The sequence below is a fragment of the Boleophthalmus pectinirostris genome, unplaced genomic scaffold (genome assembly GCF_026225935.1).
Source record: "Boleophthalmus pectinirostris isolate CB_2022bp ecotype Guang Dong unplaced genomic scaffold, ASM2622593v1 HiC_scaffold_23, whole genome shotgun sequence".
NCBI lineage: Eukaryota > Metazoa > Chordata > Actinopteri > Gobiiformes > Gobiidae > Boleophthalmus > Boleophthalmus pectinirostris.
In genome coordinates this window covers 12,964,916-12,972,372 of record NW_026571207.1, presented here as the reverse complement: position 1 = coordinate 12,972,372, position 7,457 = coordinate 12,964,916, and the positions used below count along the sequence as shown (strand labels likewise).

The window sequence follows — 7,457 nt, the reverse complement described above, 5'->3', positions numbered from 1 at the left end:
TGTGGAATTCAATTGGGTATACCTGCCAAGCGGCTATGGCACTAGGTGGTGATGTACGTGACATAAACGCGTACGTGACATAAACGCGTATGTGACGTGACCAGATTTGACCAGAGTTTTGCGTCTTGGGCAGTGTAGACTGAAACATTATGGTGGAGCATATTCAACTTTTCCACTCTGGAGGGTGGTTTCAATTTTTTTTTTAAGCCCCCAAAACGCTGTCACCATCTAAACAAAAGGCACTTCCGATAAAATATTTAGTCATTTTACCTGCAGTGGAGCTGTTAAGGACCAAAATAGTTCACTTTTATGGTACAAGCATGAAACTTTGCCAGATTAGTAACACCCCCAGGACTGTTATTTCTGGATATGGAACCAAGTCTAATTCAACACTGGAGCTGAGAACTGGACATGTCACAAAATGGACTGTATGAAAATGAGGCTGGCATAAAAAACACTGCATAATCCCTTTTTTTTACATTCTAATTTGCTTAGTTATCCATTTTGTAATGTTGAAAAACTATGTTTTCCTCCAGAATGTAAGGGTTGTTTGGGTTCCCTCTGGTTGAAATTCAAGTTAATACAATATTTTATCTTTCAAAGCCATATTTTTGGGGGTTTTGATAACAAAAGCATTTAACCATCTCTATAGATCTGTAAGTGCCATATCATATTTCATAATGATTGTTAAATGCTGCATGTAAGCGACACTTAACCCCAAATGCTTAACAGAGGTCTACCTTACCTCATTAAACTTATTCAAAGTGCTCTTAAGTGCAGCTGCTGCCACACTGGCATGAATCTGTACATGCCAAATTTGCCGTTTGCACATGTGCATCACCCAGCACAGGCGACTCTGCATCCACACTTGATAAGTTCATAGCATGTGTCCTTTGCTGAGGGAGCGTGGTCCATAACAGTAACCAGTGACTGTGTCACGCTTCTGCAGGGCTGGGGAGATCTGATGTCTTAAAATACTAAAATTCTTAATGGTGCATTATAACTTTTCTGATGGGGGATCCACAACCTGTTTCTTTCATGAAGATGTTATAGCTTTGGCTGGATTGTTCCACTGTATGGCATTAAACATATTAGTCTTGTGTTTATTCAGTTAAGGATTTAAAATAAAATGCAGACATTTAGCAGGGTCTCTTGATTGTCACAAGGGAGATGGATAAGGTTAAGGTCATACTGTGAAAGCAAAGCAATAACATCTCCATGGAGACAAGCAGGTAGTTTACCTTCTGCTGGAAATGTTACACTGTGCACCTTTAAAGACGTTAAACTGCATTGTCCTTTTACATAGCCTGTACCTCTCACATTATAGGCAGAAAAAAAAAAACATTATTTCAGCAGTTTAAGCACTTTTTTTTTTATAATTTAATTTGACTTTAATTTTAACATTTGAAGCTAAAACATAGTAAATATGTGATCTTAATAATTGGTTTATATCTTTATTACAATCCGTATCTCACTGTAGTACACAGAGCCTCCTCTTTAGATGAGATCATAGTCTGAACATGCACTGCAGATCATTCCAGATTGAGAGATCGCAATGAAAATACAACGCCATCTTAAAACCTGGTTGAATCTCACCTTAATTTGGTCATAATCCCAAATCACCATCTCCACAGTTTCAAAGGTGTTCTCAGTCTGGTGTGGGATTACTGGAATGAGAAGTCCACCTCTGCTGTTGTCATTATTTTTATTATGACACTGTGATGTGTTTTGGGGGGTAAATTCATTTGGTAAGTAAGTAAGTCTTAATTTATATAGAGCTTTTCACAGACACATGTCACACAGATGCTTGACAGAGCTTTATTCATTCACTCCATACCCAGTGATGGTAAACTACTATTGTGGCCAGAGCTGCCTTGAGGCAGACTGATGGAAGTGCGGCTGCCAGCCAATCGGGGCCATCGGTCCCTCCGACCACCATCATCACTTACGCACATACCACTTTCATACTAGGCAATGTGGGTGAAGTGCCTTGCCTAAGGACACAACTGGTGCCCCACTGTGACACCTGATTTCCCAGTGGTCTCCCATCCAAGTACTAACTAGCCCCAGTCTTGCTTAGCTTCTGAGATCTGATGGGATCAGGCTTTGACAAGCCGGTATGGCCACTTATGGCCACACTTGGTGATGGTTGTGGTTTATCTGTGGCACACGCCAGATTTAAATCCATCACTGTGACCCCTTAAAAGACAATGTAAGAGCAAATGTTTCTTATCTAACATTCATTTATTATGGTAAGGATATTCAAATGCAAGGTCATTTACACACTTGCAATTTGAATATTAATGCATAGAGATTTTTTAGGCATAAATTTGTTAGTAGTATTAAATATGTGCTATGTAACTTTTCTGCTGAGAGCGATAATGCCAATGTTACAATATATTGTTCCTAAGTATGGCATTAAACTTGCCTGTCTCCTTGGAGACAAGCCAGTGGCGCAACCAGGCCATGTTTACAGGTCAGAATATATGGAGAGGTGACCCCACTCATAATAAGAATTCATGTTTAGTAGTTTTTATATGCGTACTTTATACTTTTACTCAAGTTTCGCATTAGTACTTGTAATTGAGTAGATATTTTGCTGTGTAACTGTACTTTTACTCTCAGATTTTCAGTTGTCTTTTCACCATTTGAACCAAGAAACTAAAAGGAAGACTGAAGAGCTGATTTAACCAATGACTATACCGGTTAAAGAAAGAGAAGGAAAGAGAAATGAAGATAGAAAATTAAACCTACCGCCTTAAAGTGGGACTAAACACCTAAACTCTGCCCACAAACACATTTCAAATAGAGCTGATAAACTGAGTGGTACCTGGAGGACTAAAGAAGAGACTGAAAGGAGAGAGGGGCGGGGCTAGGGGGTATGAAGAACAGTGTGACTGGTCTAACAGGCATCCACACTACAAACTCCCCCCCATAGCCAGGGATTTGTAAACAGAAACACCTGGCTGTAATCAGGGTAGTCCTGCCTGATGTCACATAGTACTTGATACCACAGGGGCCACTTGGAGTTCACACACTCATTTTTACATATTTTTGACCAGATTATTTTGCATTTCTATTTAGCTCTAAAATTACGAAACAAGTACTAGAAATAGTAAATAATATTATTAAAGATGCACTGTGTAATAGGTGGGGTCCGTCACCTGCTTGTTTCTATGGAGATGTCATTGCTCTGCCTGGAATGTTCCACAGTGTGACATTAAACAGCTCTACTTTACACTTATTCAATTACAGGTGGTTTTATAGCTCAAAAACCTAGAAAAACAGGCGTTCTGACTGTGAGCGGGGTCGCCTCTCCACAGACCTGACCTGGAACATGGTCTGGTTTAGTCTCCATGGAGATAGAAATGTTTAATGCCACACTGTGAAACATTCCAGATGAAGAAATAACATTTCTATGGAGACCAGAAAAGTTACACAATGCACCTTTAAAAAAAACACCATTAGTTTAGTTGCAAATATTTTTTTGTGATTTAATTTTTACTTTCATTTTTAAAACAGCATTGAAACCGCTTTGCAGTAACTAGTATCTTGAGAATACACATTCTTCTTTATAACCTATATGATCATTTAACATTATTTTCCAAAAAAGAAGACAGTTTAAGCAGTAATTTACCTCCCAGGCTCGTTTACATGTCAGCCATTTTGTGGCATGTGCAGTACTCGGCTCCAAGGTCGACTAAGGCTTGGTTCCATATCCAGAAATGTTGGTCCTAGGGATGTTAATAATCTGGCAAAGTTTAATGCTTGTACTATAAAAATGAACAATTGATCATTGATAACAGCTCCACTACTGGAAGCCTTCTCGTGTAAAGAGGCTCTAAACTGAGAACAAACCTGTTCCACATCTTGTAATCTGACAATAAACTGTGCGGCCGTGTTTACTTATGTGTTTAGTATGTCACCATGGTAAACGAGCCCCACTGTGTAGTATCACTATAAAGTATCAATCACACTCAGGTCACAATCAGTGTGGTGGTTCAAATCCTCCAGTACCTGGTAAACATTCCAAACCTGGGGAGAGCTGAGTAAGGCTGGATGAGATGGGTCTTTAGAAAATAAATAAATGACTATTGTTCCTTTCAAGGATATCAGTTTTGATAAATCCAAGCCATTATACTGTACAATATTTTTGTTAAACTGGCTTAGAATTTTTGCTGCTGATTTTAGTTGAGTATAACAAAAATGCAATGGAACAAAATCTGCAAACTCATTTTCAAACTCTGACAAAACCTGAATTTCATTTTTCACCTCTCTCTCTCCAAAAGACCGATTTCCTGTCTCAATCTGGTGCTTCATAACTATTATTTGCCCTGTACTTTTTCGCCTGTGGCTTCAGAGTGAATGAACTGTCCATTTTTTGACATTCCCCACTTCCTGACAGCTGACAGCCGAGCGCCTCTCTCCTCTTCCTCCCCAAACCAACTCATCTGACCTGGAGTGTTCCACGGATCAGTGCACCTCACCATTATCTGCTACAGCGCACACACACACACACACACACACACACACGCACGTTCGCTCTCATACGTGCGCAGATCAATCACCTAGCTTCTGGATGAGCTAATGATGTTGTTGACATTAATGAGAAGGGGACACGCTCACGGAGGCAGCTAACGATGCTAATCATGCGGAGACGACGAGAGGAGTGACTTTTTCGTTCACGCCAGAGCTGAAAGTCAAGTGAGGCTGAGTGTTTAATTTGCATTGATAAGATTGAAAAATGATTTGTATTGTTTACTGTTAGGGTGTCATAATTTTCAATGAAAGGTTGAGGTCAAAAAAGTCTACAGGTGAGGTATTTTTGTAAAGTTCAAACCAAAAAGCCACCAGTATTTTAGTATATTTATGTGAAAATGCTTAGTAATTACCTGGTCACATTAGCAATTCTCTCCATTGCCCCAAATTCGTTCTCAAAAACACACACTAATACACCTGTGTACACTGACACTCAAGGAAAAGGTGATATGTCTTATAATAACAGTATGGTTTGGTCTGAGCAGGTTGAACCCTCGGCTTTTGGGTTAGTGGATCAGTGCAGTAATGTAAGTTTTTATATCCTGAATCTGGGTTAGAGATAATCATAATAGTATAACATAAAGTAGAAAGACAAATCCACACTTTCATTTCAATTCTGTAAAGAGAATTAAAGAGCATTTTGCTGTTGTCTGATCTATGTTATCATGTTATTTCCTCATCACAAATATACATTTTGATGTTTAGATTCACATATTTTTAACACACAAACCCTGCACGTTTAGTTCTTCTTCCAAACAGAAAACACTCCTTTCCACTTTGTGTTGTCATGTGGTAATACAGGAAGTCCTCCATTGTATTTTAAAACTCCACATACCTTTACTAGAAACATTTGGATCATTTCAGCCCTGGAATAGGCTCTATTTACGCTTACGTCACAAACCAGGAAGATGTTTGCAAAGATGCGATTACAACTTTAAAAAAAATAAACTTCCCAAGCCCAGTTTTCTTCATCTCCATGTCATTGTAGCGTTCCATTATGTTCGGCTAATCAACTATTACACCCATACTTCAGTTTTCATCATTTCCCCACTGACACACAACCCCAAGGGCACTGGGTACATGCGATTTGAAGAGAGTAGGGCGCCAAATTCAAGATGATTCCAAACAGCACCAGTCTTCATTTTATCACTGATCACATTTACTTCAGTGGGTTTGATCACAGTCGGTCGGTGAGCCCAGTGTTGGTAACTGCACCAAAAGATGTAAACGCATATTTCCAAACGTCTTCCTGGTTTGTGACGTAAGCGTGAACAAAGCCAATTGACGATATCTACTGGACAAAAAGTAAAAGGTAGCTGTTAACTTGAAAACTACCACTGCGTGACATTACAAAGTGGAACGGAGGACTTTGAGCTTTTGAGATGTAGAAAAACCAAGATTACTCATATGTGAATAAAACAATACACAACTCCAGGTCTGTTTTTGATGAGGAAACAGCTTCATAACATTGCTAAAAGAGTCAAAATTCTCAAAAACACACCATGATGTATAGTGGGACTTAATTAAGGAGATATTGACAGAACACCAGTGTGAGCATTCTGTTCCATATAGCTCTTACCTGAGCACAACCTGGCGCGTGATTTTATGTTGGACAGAAGGCTGCAGAAAAGTCCACGTTTAAAGGTTATCCTCTGATTCACGATATTCTTTAAGTTGGATTCCCCTTTGATCCTGCAAAAGGTCAAAGGAGTCCCTGAGCTTTAAGCTGCTGTCTGATGGAGCATTTTCCTCTAAAGATCACTGCTCCCTCTGCTCCTGCTGCGAAATTCTCCAGCCCGTTTCTGTGACAGTTTCTTTCAGTTCAGCTGCTGTCATGAGGGGGCAGGATAGCAAATCAATCGTACAACCATTTGGTATAGCTTTTTTTTTTAATTTCATGGCCTCGACCGTGACAGGATTTGACATGTGGGTACGATTTCTTGCCAAAGGGCGCAACAACAGCAAAACAACCCTTGGCACTGAAAGCAATTCATCTGGTTGTTTTACTTTTGAAGAGCAATTCACAATAGGCCTGCAGCGTATAGTTTGAGGGTCAAGGTACATTGTGGGTTTCAGCTTCCTGTTAGAACATTTTGAGGTCTTTAAGTGTTAATAACTATGGCAAAGGTGCTAATTTTCATCCTTCTGACCTCATAGTGTCCCAGAGAAATTAGTACTATGCATTTGAGTCATCCTTCTCTACAGTATGGGCAAACTGTAAGGACCAGCAACACGTTGAGCTTGAGGTTCTGTCTGGAGAATGTGCATTAGGTTGATGGGATAAACAGCAGAGCCCATAGAAAACCCAACTACATACAGCAGAGTGGATCAAACCAGTGACCAGCTTGTTATCTAATCTAGGGAAAAGACAAATTTCGGAAAAAAAGAAAGATTGACTCGATTACAAGCAAGGATATCGTCAGATTGGCCAACACACTTCCACGTTCACCCTTGCTACTAATGGTTCCAAGAAGAGCAGCCTTGATAAGCAGACCTTGCGTGATGTTGAGGGTGTACTACAGTATAGCTTTCTCCTATGGACCTATACAGTACCTCTTACTGAATGTTGGTAATAGTGCTCTTAACTTAAGTAAAGAGTTAGACCAAGCTGAAACATAATTTTGTTTAAAAGGTTCCTGTTTCAGCAATAATTTAATTGTCAGGACTTAAATTTCCATGCAAGAATTTGTCCACTAAACCACAGGTTGGCAGTTTCGATTAAAGGTTACACATGCATACCGTTTAGTCTCTGAGCAGGATACAAAACCTGCCTTGTCCTCAGTGACTGCGGTTACATGCTCATTCAAAATCTGGCTAATATTAGATTTTTGGAGTTATAAGATTATTTAAATGAACTGTAAACAGCAAAATCATCTGTTTTCTTTCTGATTATGGTCCCCCTGATTACTTGAAGTGTG

General features: G+C 39.5%; 1 pseudogene; it reads right to left on the bottom strand.

Annotated features, from left to right (window-relative positions):
• Positions 1-2,014: 2,014 nt before the first annotated feature.
• On the bottom strand, positions 2,015-2,131 carry LOC129410781 (5S ribosomal RNA; annotated as a pseudogene).
• Positions 2,132-7,457: the final 5,326 nt, after the last annotated feature.